The sequence below is a fragment of the Mytilus galloprovincialis genome, chromosome 10, assembly GCF_965363235.1.
Source record: "Mytilus galloprovincialis chromosome 10, xbMytGall1.hap1.1, whole genome shotgun sequence".
Classification (NCBI taxonomy): domain Eukaryota; kingdom Metazoa; phylum Mollusca; class Bivalvia; order Mytilida; family Mytilidae; genus Mytilus; species Mytilus galloprovincialis.
This window is the reverse complement of record NC_134847.1, coordinates 77,361,359-77,380,557: the sequence shown is the minus strand read 5'-3', so window position 1 is coordinate 77,380,557 and position 19,199 is coordinate 77,361,359. Positions and strand designations below refer to the sequence as shown.

Genomic DNA, 19,199 nt, shown 5'->3' with positions numbered 1-19,199 from the left:
TTGTCTTGTCAAGAACAACGTTATTGAAATTTTATACGACTGTCATACAAGTGAGCGGTTTAGCTATCTATAAAACCAGGTTTCATTCACCATTTTCTACATTAAAAAATGCCTGTACCAAGTCAGGAATATGACAGTTGTTATACGATTGTTGTTGTGTTTGCGCTTTATTTTTTTTTTAAATATTTTCATTCAATTAGGGACTTTCCGTTTTTGATTTTCCTCGGAGTTCAGTATTATTGTGAAATTACCATTTTTTACACAACCAAGCAATCCATCATTACTTTGTGAGTATCCACAATATTTTTACTGTATTATCAACTCTATAAATGATATGTTGCTAAAAAGAGTTTTCAAACTACATCACTTTATTAAAAACGTTTAAATCCTGGTTTCTTGCTCCACTTATTGTCCTTATTTGTCTTACTCTTAATAACAATGCTTCTAGTGTGTTATATTTCATTAACCGATAGTCTTTTTTATACCTTTTAATTTTCTTTTTTCCCCAATATGAAATAAAGAGATGTCACATGTTTTCAAATGAGGCAACTATACATCAGATACGTACTAACGAGTACGAGAATGTAAACAAATATAGGTCACCGTATGGTCTTCAACAATGAGCAAAACTAATTCCGTTCAGTATGCTACAAATAGCATCGACATGACTACCTGTCAACTAATTCAAAAGGGAATTCTACTACATTAAACTTGAATGTAAATTGCGATCATTTCCTATTTCATTTTTCATCAATTATGCATATGTTATAATCTATTGATCCTGATCAATACTTTCATTCATGCATTTTAAAGTAATAGATAATAGAGTGCAAAATCACAGCTCTTAACTTTGTAGCTAATATTTGTCAATAATTCTATGCAGCGATAAGAACCGATCGACAAGTCTGCGTGTTCATGTAAGTAGGTATTATCTTAGTATGATACATTTGATACATTATCAAGTACTTAGTAAATAGAGTCCATAGTAATCACTTTGAAAAGCCAATATTTCACACTTCCTCTAGTTCATAATAATTAGAAACAATGACATAAACACGGCAAGAGAGAAAGTTACATCATAATTAAAGATAACCATGCAAATCTCTATCCGAAATACTTTTTGAAATTACAAAACTCAAGTTGCTAAAGGTGAAAGATTTCTTCGAAAGCTTCATTAATTTCTATGTGAATGTATTGGAATATATAATTTATTTATCATTTTCTGTTGTAGCTGATATTTAGACAGTATACCGATCATTTTCCCGTTTCATGCCGAAAACAAATAAATTTCATATTTCAAGACACTATACGTATATTGTCTTTATACTGAAATAAAAAAAAAAAAAATAAAAAAAATAAAAAAATATGTAACAAATATTGTTAAAAAAAAGTGTTTGGAATTTCCCTCATGAGGTACCATCTTGGGGTATTTCCCTATGAGCGTATTACGGTAAGACATTGACAGTTTAGGGAATGTGAAAGGGAAAATGAACTTAATTAATAAAATTTAATAAACATGGTATATAAATTACCAATTTGAAGACATAACAAGTTTAAATTCATAAAAGTTTGACAATTGTTACTACACGTTGTCATGGTTGTGACGTAACGTCGTTGATGAAAAAAGTAAAATCACAAAAATACTGAACTTTTAGAGGAAAATCAATTCGGAAAGTCCATAATCACATGGCAAAATCAAATAACAAAACGGGTAGGCGGGCCTTATAGGTTAGTTGAGGTCATTGACGGATAAAGCTAACGTTTGTACGTATAGCTTTATCTGTATAGTAAAATAGCTGATTGCAGTATAAATCGTAAATATAACAAAAAAAAAAATAATTAAAAAGCTACATCTGGCTGCAGTAGTATGTATTTTCTAAGCAAGCTCTTCAGCAGTATAGATATAAACTACATGTAATTATATGTATGACTTCAAGGACCACCAAAAAATGGTTATCGCAGTCGCAACTACTCTTTTTGTGCCTCTGATTTGTCATCACGCGATTACAAACAATAAATGAGATGGACATTGGCTGGCCACCCACGACAGGGCCAGATCCAGTGTTTGAGGATTAGCGGGTGCGTAATTGTCATTTATAGAAAAAAAGTATAAAAATAAATGAAACCCTGTGTCTCGTTTGCGAGTGCTATACTGTCCATTTTAAGGTGTAATTAATGTTGATTACTTTAAACGACGATAGGATGATATACCAATACGTTTGGTCATTGTTGGCGTCCGCAACAAAATATCATACGCCCGACAAAAATAGCACGACCGGAACAAGGCAAATCGTTTTTGACAATTTTATCCGTTTTTTGTTGGTGGAAAATTGCCTTCTATGCCTCCATCTGGACCCCCACTGCGTGTTCTAATAGGGACACACGAGAATTTCCTTCAAAATTAGCTAATAATATTCGTCAAGTCATGTATTTTATACGAAAAATTTTATGATAAAACATCTTTTGCTTTCTGAAAGGGGCCCAAGTGAAATTAGCTAAGCCAAAGGCATATTGTTCTACTACAGTTAAAGGATCATTGGTAGTTAGATGTTTATGTTATTACATTGCTGACAATTTTAATGATTAAGGAAAGTATGGTTTCTGCTTAATATCCAGATGTTTCAGAGAAGACAATTAAGAAAAATATTACTGAAAACAATGGAGGACGGACTCATAACGATGATCAGTAGATTTCTAGGTCAGTAAAATAGCATTAACTTTGGTTTTTTTTAAGACCATAAGTATCATGATTTCATAACTATACACTCAATCATTAAAGATCTTATTTGTGGCTACTCGAACGGAAAATCAATGTTAATCATTTATCATGCAAACGCAATAAAGGGATTAATTAATTTGATTAATTTGTTATAGATAAAAAAAAAAAAAGAATATGCACAATGCGTCGAAGATGTTTGCGCATCTGCTACATTTTAAGATATACTTTCGTAATATATAGCGATGATATATTCCCCGACTGATATAACATGTATAAGTGCATAATACTACTTAAACAATTTAGCCTTAGTCACCAATCACAGAGTTGTTGTGCACTTCAATATATATTTGTCAAGTTTACAATGGCTCTTAAATGATATAAAATCTTGAAAGAAAGATACATGAAATGTGGTGATTGTATTTTCAGTTTATATACTACGTATAAATCCCTCAGGAAAATTTGACCTAACACAATGTTTTGCTGATCTATTCATTCCAATATTGCTATTTCCAAATGTCATATTTTCAGTGTCCAAAGTTATGGTCTCTTGTGCAATATACTGGAAATACGTTTTGAAACATACGTTTTTGTTACATATAGCAATACAATTATTGAGATACAATTTTTTATACCAGACTGTGTATATATTTTACACTTAGTCCAACCACTAAAAAAGGAAACGAAGGAAAATGCGGGAAACTATGTGACTGTTAATCACCTATTGAGACGCTTCATGAACATGTTGTAGAGGCATTGTGTAGCGATTCCATGAACAAAAAAAAACAAAACAAAAAAAAAAAAAAAAAAGAAAAAAAGGAGAAAAAAAGGAAACTGGTAAAAAAGATTGACCCGTCCTTATCTCTACAGCAGGCGATGTAGTTTGCTGCTAAAGTTAACCTCTAACCTTTAAGAAATTAGAATTCTTGTTAGTAGTAAAAATACTATTTGAATTTACATTATAAATTAATTGTAACAGCATGTCATAAAGAAAACAGATTAACCAGAATGATTAATGTCGCTCTCACACTGTCCAATCAGTCTGTTCCAAGTAAATATAACCTCACTGCAATAACATGGCAATCCGATAGACTGAAATGAAGACAAATTGATTCCTTTATTGACAGATCCTAGGTTTATACCTAACCAAATACAATCAATAACTGACAGTTCTTAAAATATATGTAAGCTAATTTACTGCTGTAAACGCCCTGTTCTCTAAATTATTCTGTTCGGTGGCCTCTCAGCCATGCTTCTTTTGGAATAAAATGACTCAGTGTGTGTATTGATTTTATTGAAAGCGCATCATACTCTCGTGAATGTTTTCATTTGAAGCATCTTTGTTTGAGATAAGCTTTGTTGATATACATGAACGACGGAAAAGGAATATAAAATCGACCAAATCGTAAAAGGAATCAACAGGAAACATGATAACCTTAAGTGGTAAGTCATTTTCTAATTTGTTTTAATTTGTCGTTTAGCGTTCTCCTTTTGGGTAAAATTGGAATTACATGTTTATTGATAAGTATGATACTATTGAGAAATGTTATTTACTTACAACTCTTTGTTTTATTGAATTATAATGTTATGCACATACACATCAAGTTCGTGCTAACGGCTCTAAATTGTGTGCGTCTTTTATGCGATGGACATTTTGGAACCACACAAAGAAGAAGGTCTTCAATCTGTTTATAGCACATTTCATTCGCATCAACTAATTACCTTATAAGTACACCAGAGATAAAGTATATCAAATATAAGTACATTACATGCATTGTATCTTACATTTTTACGTCTGATGTTCTTCACCTAAAATTATTGCATTTTAGAAAAAAAAACGAAAAAGATGTTTTGCCATTGCACGACATAATTCTGAGAAGTATAACCTAATCTGCCACAATAATTTTGTTTTATCAAGGCTGTATCTTATATCAAATTTAACCAGAAATTAAATATGATATGTCCATTGTCCCAAATATATCAATTCACGAATGTTTAACTGCAATGGTTTATGTTGGTAGAATGAATTTCTATGGATATAATCTTCAATCTCTCTGTAGCTGGCAAGGAATCATCCGTTTTAAAACATAGAGTTTTCGTAAGATGTCATTGTGTTACCAAAATGGCATTTCTCCACCTAGATGAAAAGCCAACATTTTTACCGTCTAATTATTCATTTATCAATAATAATAAAAAAAAAAACATAGATCGAAATTATTGAAATTGAAAAACACGATGACACTAAAAGCAGTTATTATATTGTAATATAACGTTAACATATAAAAGTGTTTATGGAAAAAATCAATTATTTTTTTTATGATTGTATCGTTAGTAGTACAATCGGTTGTAACATCATCAATTTCAGATTAAAAAAAAAAAATATTTAAATCTCAATTAAATAGAACTATATATATGAGATTAAACGTGAAGAATAATCTACTGTTGCTGATAAAGTTATCTTAAATTTATTTTATTATAACTACTTTTCAATAACAAAAACTGCTAATAACAAAAAAAAAAAAAAAAAAAAAAAAAATCCAATTATGAAATAAAATGAAATGAGAAGAAAAGTTATTGAATGATACATAAAATACATATGATATTAACTGTTATGCATACTTAAAAGGAATCGATGAATGTTCCCACACCTCATATTTCATATGAATAAAATGCATGATAGGTTGAGTATTGCTTAAAGTTGATTCATTGATTAACGTTTAGATCACAATGCGAGACTCGTATGATTATTCGAGCAACAAAGTTACATTTCATATAGTGCGTGGTACATGTCAATGAGACAGCAACACAGCTTCACTAAAAAGAAGTAAAATATCTACTATCTGTAAAGAGTCAAGTCAAGTTCTAAATCGACCCGAATCTAGAAAAAAGTGATGAATAAATTAACGGAGCCCAATAAAGATCTGCTATCAATTCTAAAATCCCTTATGACTATAGATATACACAAACGTCTATATATTTGACAACTTTACGACATACAGTATCCATCAGATAAGCTGGGGTTATACAGAGCTAACACAACACATTATATATAAAATTATGTAGGTTTATATTTAGCCAATCAATTACACATTATACTACAAACAAGTAAAATTAACCCCTGTATCGAGTGTGGTACGACATTTTCCCTCTCGAGACAGTTTTTTTTCATCTAATCAATTAAAACTTTAACTGTCGAGAGAGGAGATGTATCGTATTGTACAAGATGCTTTCAATGTTCATATTCATTCATTCAATGGTCTCTGAGAAAACAAGAACTTTTTATGGTAGCATCATTGGGCATCATGGCTGGTGGACACCGGAGTATTTTTCATACACCAGCATTATGCACGGCAAACGAAGTGACAACCACGTACAACACCAAGAATAAGACGTGTAACCAAAGAGACAACCTTGCACACGGGCAAGAATAAGACTTGTAACCAAAGAGACAACCTTGCACACGGGCAAGAATAAGACTTGTAACCAAAGAGACAACTAGCACAGTGCTAAGAATAAGACTTGTAAACAAAGAGACGATATTGTGCAGTGCCAAGAATCAGACTTGAAACCAAAGAGACAACCTTGTGCAGTGCCAGGAATCAGACTTGTAACATAAAAAACAACTTTGTGCAGTGCCAAGAATAAGACTTGTTACCAAAGAGACAACCTTGCACAATGCCAAGATTAAGGCTTGTTAACAAAGAGGCAACCTTGTGCAATACAAGAATAAAATGTGTAAACAAAGAGACAGCCGTGCGCAATGCTAAGAATAAGACTTGTTACCAAAGAGACAACTTTGCGCAATGCCAAGAATGAGAATTGTTACCAAAGAAACACTATTGTACAGTGCCAAAAATAAGACTTGTAACCAAAGAAAAAAAACAACCTTACACATGACCAAGAATTAGACTTGTAACCAAAGAGACAACCTTTTACAGTGCCAAGAATAAAACTTGTAACCAAAGAGACAAGATTGTGAAATGACAAGAATAAAACTTGTAACACAACAAACAATCTTTGTTAAGAATAAGACTTGTAACCAAAGAAAAAACCTTACGCATACGGAGAATTACAATAGAAATATTACATAATTAAAATCTAAGACGTTATTACAAATATGGACATATTTAAGGACGTATAGGTGTTAGTTATATGACGTTGGCATATTGAACACATTTAGAAATAATGAAACGCCATACTAAGGAGTGAACAAAATATATAAAAGCAATGATAAGAATAACAATAATGAAAAAGGAAAGGTTGTCCGTTTTTCAGACCACCTGAATTTTGTAAAGATAATTACCATATTAGGAAATTTTATCATCAAGGTTTAAATAATAACAACTGGCACTACTCTATCCCGTCCGTTTGAAAGACCTGCATTTTGTTATGATAAATACCATATAAGAAAATTCTATTAGCAAGGTCTAAATAAGGACAACGGCTTCTACTCTATCTCACCATATGGGGTATACGTCAAAGAGACCCTACTCCAATGACACTAGTTACAAAAAGACACTTAGAGGTCACCAGACAGATTTATAATAAGGATAACAGATATCGATCTATTGGCCAATGTGTATCCACAAGTTTTGATTTTAAGATTAAACAGAAAATGTTTAAGATCTCTTCATTTGAAAACTGGAGTCTTTTCATTATCCGTACTATGGTGAAATCTTAAAATTATATAGGGATTATTTTAAAAAGGATTTCTTTCAAACATATAGAAATAAGTTTAAGAACCTCATGATTTTGATTGTAAAAATTGTTCGTTTTATCAAATTCGACTAGGAAATGTTCTTTAATAAAAATTCTTGATTTTGAAAAATAAATTTACATTGTTAGTCGAAAGAAAAGGTGGATTCAAACTTATTGAAAGTAAACCGGAATTGTTTTGATGTGTTCAATGTTATTTTCAGAATTAACCTTTATCAGAAATACTCAGTGCCATAATAAGACACAGGCAAAAATCCCGGATTTAAGGATTATTTATTAAAAGTTGTACTGTTTCTATAGATACATTAACGACTGCCCCCCCCTTTTTTTTTTAACCTTTTCCATAAATATGGTCTTGTTATGGAGTTATCAAAACTCCTCCAATCAGAAATTTCCCAATTCTAATATCACGGGTATCATTCGGTTTATCGAGAGAAATGGTCGTGAAAGAATATCTAACGGCGGTCAAGTATTGAGAGACGATCGTGAAAGCTCTGGTAACGGATCGTGAAAGACATTTAATGAAAATTCTAGATCAGAATCTTTGAAAAAATCGCTTAATTTTCAAAACGCGGAACAAATCCTGAACAAAAAAATGTGTCTGTCAAAATGATTTAACTTCCTCAAAATAACTGCGAAATAAGATTGAAAAAATATGCAGTACTTCATGAAAAAACGCAAAAGGCGCAATGCATGTCTATGAAATTAATTACAAATAACACGCTTTTTGTACCTATAATGGTCATATTTCAGTTTATAATGATATATTTGAAATTCAATCTTTAGTGTATCTGATAGTACAGTAAAATTAAGGTATGTTCCTCTCTTAAAAGCATTAATTTGTATATGAAAACCTTAAATTTGTTGAATATCCATCAAACTTGATCGTGGAAGATCAGGCAATGCATTATTGTGATCGTGAAAGATAATGCGTGACCAAACTTATTACTAGTAATCAGAAATCAGTATTTCTTTTACCATTTGATAAACCTGCAACTGGTTTAAGCCTGTAATTATTTTGAGAAGGATGAACATTAAAGCTATTTTTTTTATTCAACACTTTACCTCGAAAGTTAAAATAACAACAACTAAAAACGTCTCTAAATAAGTTTGAAAGATTCATCTCTGAGAATCGGTCAAGTGCAATTCAGGCAGACCGACACTATTTAGCCAATAATATGGATATGCAACGTTTAAACCAAAATGATATCCATCAAACAAAAAATTACAGCAAAACAACATCTTTCATGAGTAATTTGAGATTGAACGATAACCATTATTTTGTGCAACAGTACTTTCAGACTATAGAATACCAGAGCGCAAATGATGTAATGTCTCGTCTGCTTTACTTATGATAGTTAATTTTTGGAACGTCTATACTATCAAGGGTTTTACTAGAAGTGTCAAATGCGCTTAATGCGCTTAATGTATTTTTGTCCATCTGATGAGTTAAGCCTTTTCAATTGATTTTTATAGTTCGTTCTTATGTTGTACATTGTACTGTTACACCACTATCTCAGGTTAGGGGAGGGTTGGGACCCCGCTAACATGTCTAACCCTGCCACATTATTTATGTATGTGCCTGTCCAAAGTCAGGAGCTTGTAATTCAGTTGTTGTCGTTTGTTAATGTGTTACATATTTGTTTTTCGTTCATTTTTTTTTATACAAATAAGCCCGTTAGTTTTCTTAGTTATGCTTGGCCAATTAATTCGAAACATAAGTTCAAAAGTATAGGAACCCTGACCGACAGCCAGACATAGACATCTTACTATCATTCAATATATCAATATATACACGAAATACCATAGCGCTATAGCATACAGGTATATATCCAAAAGGCTAGACAACATAAATCGAGCATTGCCGAATGATGCATGATAATGAGTTCGATGTTATTTGAAACCTTGCAGAAGTCGAAAATGTACACATCACAATCATAACAACAGACAGTTATCCTAAAAGCTTAACGAATCCGCGATACGGACTTGACCACAAAAATGAATCTTCATCCATGAAATAAGGCAAATTCGGGGTCAGGTGAATCCTGTCTGACGGACATGTAGTTTATAGGATCCAATATACAAAATGTGGGTATCCTATAACTCGTGATAAGTGTGTACTTCACATGACAATAAAAAGCTTCATTCTACAATCATCCAACTATTTTACATTTCATTTTCTGAAAATATTAATACTTTGAAAACCTTAAACCTATTGAGGATGTTGACCTATATAGCTTTTCTCAATACCAATAACAAATATTAATTATGATATAATTGAAGAATAATTTGAACGTCTTCGTAGCATCAGATCTTTCACGATCCTTTTCACGATCTTCAAAAATGCGGTACGTGATCTTTCACGATCCGAAAAATCAATTTTTGTGTAAATAGTTCTTAATTTACCAAGTTTCAGATTATGTTTATACAAAATAACTATGAGAACCCTTTGATTAATTCAAATAGAATGCCCTTATTCGTATTAAAGTAGTTTTTCTAGTCGAATTTGTGAAAAAAATCATGTTTGTTTACATTTTTTATGTCATTGAAATGTCGAGAAGCAATCTGCCTTTTGTTGTTTTGTAATAACTATGTACTATTAAAACTGGATTTTCTCACATACTGATCATAATATTGAACCATTTTGACAGACAGTATTATTTTGTCGTAAATTTGTCTGTGTAATTTATTAAATTAGAATATGTATTGACCTTTCATATGTCTTCTCGATTAAATGTCTTTCACGATCCGTTACCAGAACTTTCACGATCGTCTCTCAATACTTGACCGCCGTTAGATATTCTTTCACGATCATTTCTCTCGATAAACCGAATGACACCCGTGAATATACTGAAACTCCCCCAAACAGAAACTTACTCTTTTCCAACATATATTCTCAATGACAAGTAATTTGTTTTGGACGAATACACATATCCATGATTTTATTTTTATAATATTGATCAAAATGTCTGATTGTTTTGTAAATGAAAAGCTTATTTTATTTATGAATAAATCCGTTTATGAAAAATATAGATTTTCATCCAAAGATATAAAATATATAATGTTTTATTCATACAAGAACATTTATCCTTTTCATCTTCTATATATATCTGAAAGTATTATACAGCAATCGATAAATCATACCTTATACGCTTGTACTATTTGTCAGATTTATACACATATAATGTTTCAAAGATGGAATCTTAATCGTTACTCCTGTAACAGTAAGAGCAAATGGAGTCTTCTTACTGTATACCATGATTGTCACCATTAGAATACTTGAAAGATACGAATTTGGTCTCTCTTACACACAAATAAATGCAGATAATAAGGGGACAATGGCAATTCCGATAAAGACGACATCGGCTGTCTTCATTTATGGCTATCGCATATCTGAGAGTATATTATATCTATGTTGTTTGTGTATTTCATCTAAACACTTAATATAGATATGTGGTATGATTGCCAATGAGATTATTCACCAGAGACCAAATAACGAGGATAAAACAGAACAAAAAAAAAAAACTCCTCCCACTATAGATCGACTATAACAAGACACATACCATTGATATGATCATATTTATAAATTAACTGTTTACCAAACTTTTGACTTTTTGAAATACTAAGGTTTTTCTACCTCAGGAATAGATAACCTCAGCTGTATTTGGCAAAAAAAAAAAAAAAAAAAAAAAAAAAAAAAAAAAAAAATGGAATTGTGGTCCTCAATGCTCTTCAACTTCGTACTTTTTTTGGCCTTTTAAACTTTTTTTTGATTCGAGCGTCACTGATAAGTCTTTTGTAGACAAAACGCGTGTCTGGCGTAAATACAAAATTGATCCTGGTATCTATGATGAGTTTATTTACAACCACTGGGTCGATACTACTGATGGTGGAGTTTTAATACCTCGAGGGTATCACCAGCCCAATAGTCAGCACTTCTGTGCTGACATGAATTATCATTTAAATGGTCATATTTGTAAATTAAATGTTTACCAAACTTTTGATTTTTTGAAATACTACGGCTTTTCTACCTCAGGAATAGTTTCCCTTAGCTGTTTTGGCAAAACGTTTTGACATTTTAGTCCTCAATGCTCTTCAACTTTGTACTTTTGTTGGCCTTTTTAACTTTTTTTGATTCGAGCGTCACTGATAAATCTTTTGTAGACAAAAGGCGTGTTTGGCGTAAATACAATATTAAATCCTGGTATCTATGATCAGTTTATATACCATACAGTAAGCTAAAAAGTATCAAAGAGACAAAAACTCGACCAAAGGGCAGAAACAGCTAATCCTATAGACTATCAAGGAAAATTGTTAGACCACAGACCCTTGAAGGAATTTCATGAGGAGCTTCAAAGATCATCCTGTAACGTACTGCGAACAGCGATATCATTTTTTTCTCTCAATAAAACCATATCTAATAAATAAATAATGGTTCGGAAAATACCAAAGTAATATGACGTTATAGGTATTAAGGATGTATTCTTCTGACTTTTCAATCTCGTTCAGTCTCGTTGAAATCTCGTTCTTGAATTATTTCCAAAACATGTGATAGAAGTGGAAAATATCAATGAATTTAAAAAATATTATAAGCAAACATAAATCTGTGAAAAAATTGTGTATTTAGAATGAATGGTTTTTGCGTAATCCAGTTTTCAAATTTTACGACCAATCAAGTCAGTAGTTTTAGCCAAAATTTTGAGAAAATGGGCGAGGGATACAAAAATGATTTTATAAGAATCATGTACATCCCATATCATTTTGGTCTTTAGAAATTTCTTAGATATGTCTTTTTTCGTTCATTTATAACAAAAAAGTTGAAATAATATGCATTTTGTTCTTAAAACTGAGAAAAATCACAAAAATACAAAATTGACAGCATGGTAAATTTTACACAAAAAAGCATCAAAATATGATAAAACTTTCTTATATAAACACCTACCTATAGTTTTTGTAAGTAAAATTTATTTAGATTGGTCCACATCATCTTTATAGAAAGTATGAGAAAAAGTTTAATTGTGGAACTATGATTTTTTTCATGATAATAGCCCAAAAATAGGTAAAAATGGATGAAAAATGGGAAAATCATCAAAATTGGACATTTTCAAAGGGCCGTAGCAAAAAAAGAAGTGCACCACCATATGATTTTTTCTTCACCAATTATTTTGTTACAGTCTTATAAACCCAAAAATCAGGTTAAGAAAAAAAGTTTAATTCTAGAAATTTTTGGCTCCCCAGAGGTTTACATCCTTACGTAATGATAAAACTTTGCTCATTTTACATGATACATGACATTGGTGTTAATATTAATTTTTCAAATTCTGACCCTTATTGAATGAAAATCATATTTCAGATGGTCTATATCAGTTAGGATTCCCTATGTAGACATTAATTAATGAATATTTTAAAACCCTTAAATGATATAGACAGAATATAAATGGATATGATACAGAGACAGACAGTTTTTATCGTGTTGTTATATGCAGCAAAATTGTAGCCCTGTTTCTGATATTCAGTCGTTTCGTTTACAGATCGCCAATCCTTAGGGAAATCATGCTGAATTGATAATAGTTTTGCTTCTGTCTATTCCAACTTAAGTGTAGAAAAGACAATTTCATTCCATAAACAAATCTGATGAAATCTGGTTATAATATGTATTGCAAATTGATCCACAGAACGTGATTTCCAATTTGAAAATTGCTCAAGTGAATTGAACGGGAATAAGTTATATAGCAATGAGTAACAGGTTTAATTTGAGTCCTTAATGCCTTTGAAAAAAGAAGATTGATTTAGATAGTTTTTTTATCAACTGATTTAAAAAAAAAAGTTTTTTTTTCCATTTTTTTAGCATTTCTGATTAAGCTTAATAACTGCATTTGACATGATGGTATATCAATTTATTTCCTTAAAATCTTCATATATATCTATGTTACCCATTACACTCTCGTTTCGGATAATTAACATATTTTTTAGAACAAGGTTAATGTATCATTATATGTGCTGATGACCTTAAGAGTTACTGACCCCTGTTGGTACACATTGATATTGAACATGTCAAGTAATTAGTTGATGTTCATAAGAGTTACTGACCCCGGGTGATACACATGGTAATTAATAAATTTGAGAATATAAATTGGGAATATGTCAAAGAGACAAGAACGCAACCAAAGAGAAGACAAGTCCACCAATGTATTGACCATACTCAGTTATGAGCTGATGCTCATAAGAGTTACTGACCCCGTTGATACATATGGTAATTAACTATGTCCAGTAATTAGGTGATGCTCCAAAGAGTTACTGAACCCCAGTTGATACATATGGTAATTAAATATGTCCAGTTATGAGTTGATGCTCATAAGAGTTACTGACCCCGTTGATACATATGGTAATTAACTATGTCCAGTTATGACTTGATGCTCATAAGAGTTACTGACCCCGTTGATACATATTGTAATTGCCTATGTCCAGTAATTAGGTGATGTTCCAAAGAGTTACTGACCCCGTTGATACATATGGTAATTAACTATGTCTAGTTATGAGTTGATGTCATAAGAGTTACTGACCCCGTTGAGACATATGGTAATTAACTATGTCCAGTTATGAGTTGATGCTCATAAGAGTTACTGACCACGTTGATACATAAGGTAAATAACTATGTCCAGTTATGAGTTGATGCTCATAAGAGTTACTGACCCCGTTGATACATATGGTATTTAACTATGTCCAGTTATGAGTTGATGCTCATAAGAGTTACTGACCCCGTTGATACATATGGTAATTAACTATGTCCAGTTATGAGTTGATGTCATAAGAGTTACTGACCCCGTTGATACATATGGTAATTAACTATGTCCAGTTATGAGTTGATGTCATAAGAGTTACTGACCCCGTTGATACATATGGTAATTAACTATGTCCAGTTATGAGTTGATGTCATAAGAGTTACTGAACCCCAGTTGATACATATGGTAATTGACTATGTCCAGTAATTAGGTGATGCTCCAAAGAGTTACTGACCCCCAGTTGATACATATGGTAATTGACTATGTCCAGTAATTAGGTGATGTTCCAAAGAGTTACTGACCCCCAGTTGATACATGTGGTAATTGACTATGTCCAGTAATTAGGTGATGCTCCAAAGAGTTACTGACCCCAGTTGATACATATGGTAATTAACTATGTCCAGTAATTCGGTGATGCTCCAAAGAGTTACTGACCCCCAGTTGATACATATGGTAATTGACTATGTCCAGTAATTAGGTGATGCTCCAAAGAGTTACTGACCCTGTTGATACATATGGTAATTGACTATGTCCAGTAATTAGGTGATGCTCCAAAGAGTTACTGAACCCAAGTTGATACATATGGTAATTGACTATGTCCAGTAATTAGGTGATGCTCCAAAGAGTTACTGACCCCCAGTTGATACATATGGTAATTGACTATGTCCAGTAATTAGGTGATGCTCCAAAGATTTATTGACCCCCAATTGATACATATGGTAATTGACTATGTCCAGTAATTAGGTGATACTCCAAAGAGTTACTAACCCCCGGTTGATACATATGGTAATTGACTATGTCCAGTAATAAGGTGATGCTCCAAAGAGTTACTGACCCCCAGTTGATACATATGGTAATTGACTATGTCCAGTAATAAGGTGATGCTCCAAAGAGTTACTGACCCCTATGTATACACATGGTAATTGACTATGTCCAGTAATTAGTTGATGCTCACTAGAGTTACTGACCCCCCAGTTGATACTTATGTTAATTGACTATGTGATGCTCACTAGAGTTACTGACCCCAAATTGGTACATATGATAATTGACTATGTCAAGTAATTAGGTGATGCTCCAAAGAGTTACTGACCCCAATTGGTACATATGGTAATTGACTATGTCCAGTAATTAGGCGATGCTCCAAAGAGTTACTGACCCTGTTGATACATATGGTAATTGACTATGTCCAGTAATTAGGTGATGCTCCAAAGAGTTACTGACCCCCTATGTATACATATGGTAATTGACTATGTCCAGTAATGATTGACATCCGATAAATCTTTGTGGATAATGATTGTGTCTCTTCTGACTTTATTTGTTTGATTATTTGTCTGATTAAAGAAGACATTGATAAACTTGTATTTGCATATCCGACAAATCTTGTTTGCGTTGTTTATGTAGTGTCGACATAGAGATATATTACATGTAGTATGATAAGATAAAATAGATTTCAGTCTCTGGTATAGCAACAAACACCCCGAATACAATCGCACTTATTACACGCACCATTTAGTACATTTCTCACGTTAAAGATAAGACAATATTACACTGCATGTGATGCATTTTGTCTCTTTGAACATGTAAAATAGATTTGACTTATCTAAAATTTCCAAACTTGAACCGTAATTCTCGACTATAATATTGTTGTATGACATTTCCATTGTTCTTCAAGATATCTTCAGCCAATTGGTCCATCTGATATATGATTTATTTACGGAAAACATCTCACACTTTTTCAGAACATTTGATTTTATTGCAACTATCACATATGTGATTGGGTGCGTTTTATACGATTTAATTTTTGTAAATTTTGATAAAAATTACGGACATTTAGAAGTAAGTTAGTTGACTAGTATTCAAAAATAATAGTGTAGATTTATGTCCAAAGTAGAATTCGTGTTTCCATCAATACATGACAAAGATAATTCAGGCAAAACAAATGTACGAGTTGTGATTCACTGTTCATTTCCGTTTCCATGTGAGGTCTAATGAAAATGCTTAGAAATGGTGTTTTATTTCATGACTCAACATTACTAAACACTATTGATAAACGTAAATGCAAAGGAAGGGTGTTTTATATGCAGTTCATTAACTTTACCTACATGTTTGTCTACAGCAATGATAATCTGTTCAATTACTTCTGAAAATATTGCCACAGTTGGAATACAATATGATGGTTTAACAAATCGGTACATCCAAAAGAATTGAAGAATATTTTACAATTCTCGTCTTCTACAAATCATCTAAATATAGTGAAGAAGGGAAATGTTGTCGGCCAAACTATTTCAAGGATCATATTGATTAACCAACAATGAAAAAGAAAATTTATGTTTTTTTTATATTTGAAACAGAAGAACAATAATGCATTGAACAAACAGTTAAGCAACATATCAAAATTTTCCAAAGCAGTAGCAAATAACATTTGATATTGTTTGGTTGTGTTTATATTGTGCAGTATGTTTTTTGTTTGTTACGATAATCTATGTAATGTAAGGTTATGTTTAGTAGTATACTGTTTTTTGTGATATTAGAAATTAACAATAATTGTTTCCTAAACTTTTTTTCTCAGTATTATAATGCAATACCTGATACGTTGGTAATGTATGCAGTTTGCATCTGTTTGTGTCTGTGTGTGTTTGGTCATCTCATAGTGTTTACTGTTCTCCAAGATTTTGCAGATTTTGTTATACAAGATATATTTTGTTTTATCATGAATATAACTATCACATAAAGGCAACCGTAGTATACCACTGTTCAAATACAGGTTTATTTGTTAGATTATAAGGTACACACCATCTATTCGTGTCAATTTCCGTTGTAAGCTTAATTGCTTTACAGCCTTTGTGGTATTTATTTTACTCCAGGCGTATATCAGTCGTTTTAGAATACAGCAGAGATCTAATTATACAAACAATTGTCATAAACACCTGCTTACACAAAATTGCATAGAGCACAAACACGATATGCATGATATGCCGGAACAGAAATATCCGACATGTTTCCACTATAGGTATCGGTTCGACTGTACTTAAACATTTCGACTGTACTTATACACTACTACTATACTTACACAGTTCGACTATACGTGCACACTTCGGCTATATCAATGCACCAATACTGTACTCAAACACTAGCTTGGGCTATACGTATAGATTTCGTCTACGCATACACTTCGACCAACCGCATACACACTCTGAAAGCTATATAAATTGAACAGAAATTATTTAAAGAATTATATATAGTTCAGAAGGATCCAAATAATTTCAGCTTTCATTTATACAAAGTTTGCAACAACATCTTTCATAGTTCAAAGATTACATCAGAAAGAAAAAAGGTCTAACTACTTTGTTTTAAAAGGTTACTATTGTCTGATATGTTAAAGAGCCGTATATCGTATCGAGTGATTCATCACCATCACCACAACGTTTCGGTAGGAGTTCGATTAGTTATTTTCACATTTGTTTTCCTACCTATGTTCATCCCTTTTTGCCAAAAAATTAGTTCTTTTATTTTCGTATGTTTCTACTATTTGTTATTTCTATTTCACAAAGAATTATCTTCGTTTATTCATATGGCTATAGATCAGGTATTATATGTTAGCTATAGCCTGTAAACTTATAATACAATAAGCCATTAAGAAGGATTAACAAACGATGACACTTTATTACGCTTTTTCTTCTCATCGAATATCCATTTCTCAGTTTGTTCGATATAAATGTGTTTGTAGTGATGTTTCAGATTTCAATAAAATAAATTGGTCAACAGTTAAATAGAAGTTGTAATAGATATATATTGATTTTTCAGAAATTGGAAAAAAAAATACATTAAACATTCAGGTTTTATGATATTATTATCTATAAAACAAAAGGAGTTTTGAGAATTGGTTCTTTAAATATTTGTTTTGTCTTAATAGACCAATTAATATAAACTATTGCTATACTCTGTTGTTTTTAAATAGTCCGTATGTTTTTGTTTTAAAATTGATTAAAAGAGGGACGAAAGATACCAAAGGGACAGTCAAAATCATAAATCTAAAACAAACTGTCAACGCCATGGCTAAAAATGAAAAAGACAAACAAACAACAGCACACATGACACAACATAGAAAACTAAAGAATAAACAACACGAACCCCACCAAAAAACTACGGGTGATCTCAGGTGCTCCGGAAGGGTAAGCAGATCCTGCTCCACATGTGGCACTCGTCGTGTTGCTTATGTGATAACAAATCCGGTAAATAGTCTAATTCGGTAGGTCACATTCATGAAAGGGAAGGGGATTGTAGTTACGATAAAATTATATACAGTTTGAAATATAACTTAATTAACCTGTTTTCTTTGTTTTATAAAACGTGTTAACAATTTTAATTGCTTAGTTTGATTTTCTTTGATTGATATTTATTTACAACTGAAATATCTATTATCGACTTTGAAAAGACTGGATTTCAATATAAAATTAACGGTACTAATTTTCTTGCAAATATAACAGTTCAAATTAAATTTCAGTATAATAAGGTGAACTACTATGTCTCTAATTATAGAAGCTTCCGTACCCCTGTACATATTCTTACGGGGTAAATGTCACACGTGGTCATCATTTCTGGGATTTATTCTGTATTGTTTATTAGGTCTTGTTATTGTATGACCAAACTAAGTAACTGAAGAAACTGCAGTTTGTTCTTTTGTTGTGCTGTAATGTCTTAAAATAAGTTGTTGCGATGGAGGGTGAATACTCGTTAACATGTTTAACCAAGCCATAGTCATTACCTAACTGTTCCTATCGGGAGCCTATAATTCAATGGGTGTCGTTGGAGGGTGAATATTTGTTAACATGATTAACCAAGCCATATTCATTACCTAACTGTTCCTGTCGGGAGCCTATAATTCAATGGGTGTCGTTGGAGGGTAAATACTGGTTAACAAGTTTAACCAAGCCATATTCATTACCTAACTGTTCCTGTCGGGAGCCTATAATTCAATGGGTGTC

The 19,199-nt window shown here is 31.9% G+C and overlaps 1 protein-coding gene across 1 annotated transcript in view; it reads left to right on the top strand.

Annotated features, from left to right (window-relative positions):
• Positions 1-3,959: 3,959 nt before the first annotated feature.
• LOC143048436 (tubby-related protein 4-like) overlaps positions 3,960-19,199 on the top strand; it is a 71,075-nt gene continuing 55,835 nt past the window's right edge. The window contains exon 1 of the mRNA XM_076222113.1: positions 3,960-4,159. The gene's annotated coding sequence lies outside the window, so the exon portion shown is untranslated. The remainder of the gene's footprint in view (positions 4,160-19,199) is intronic.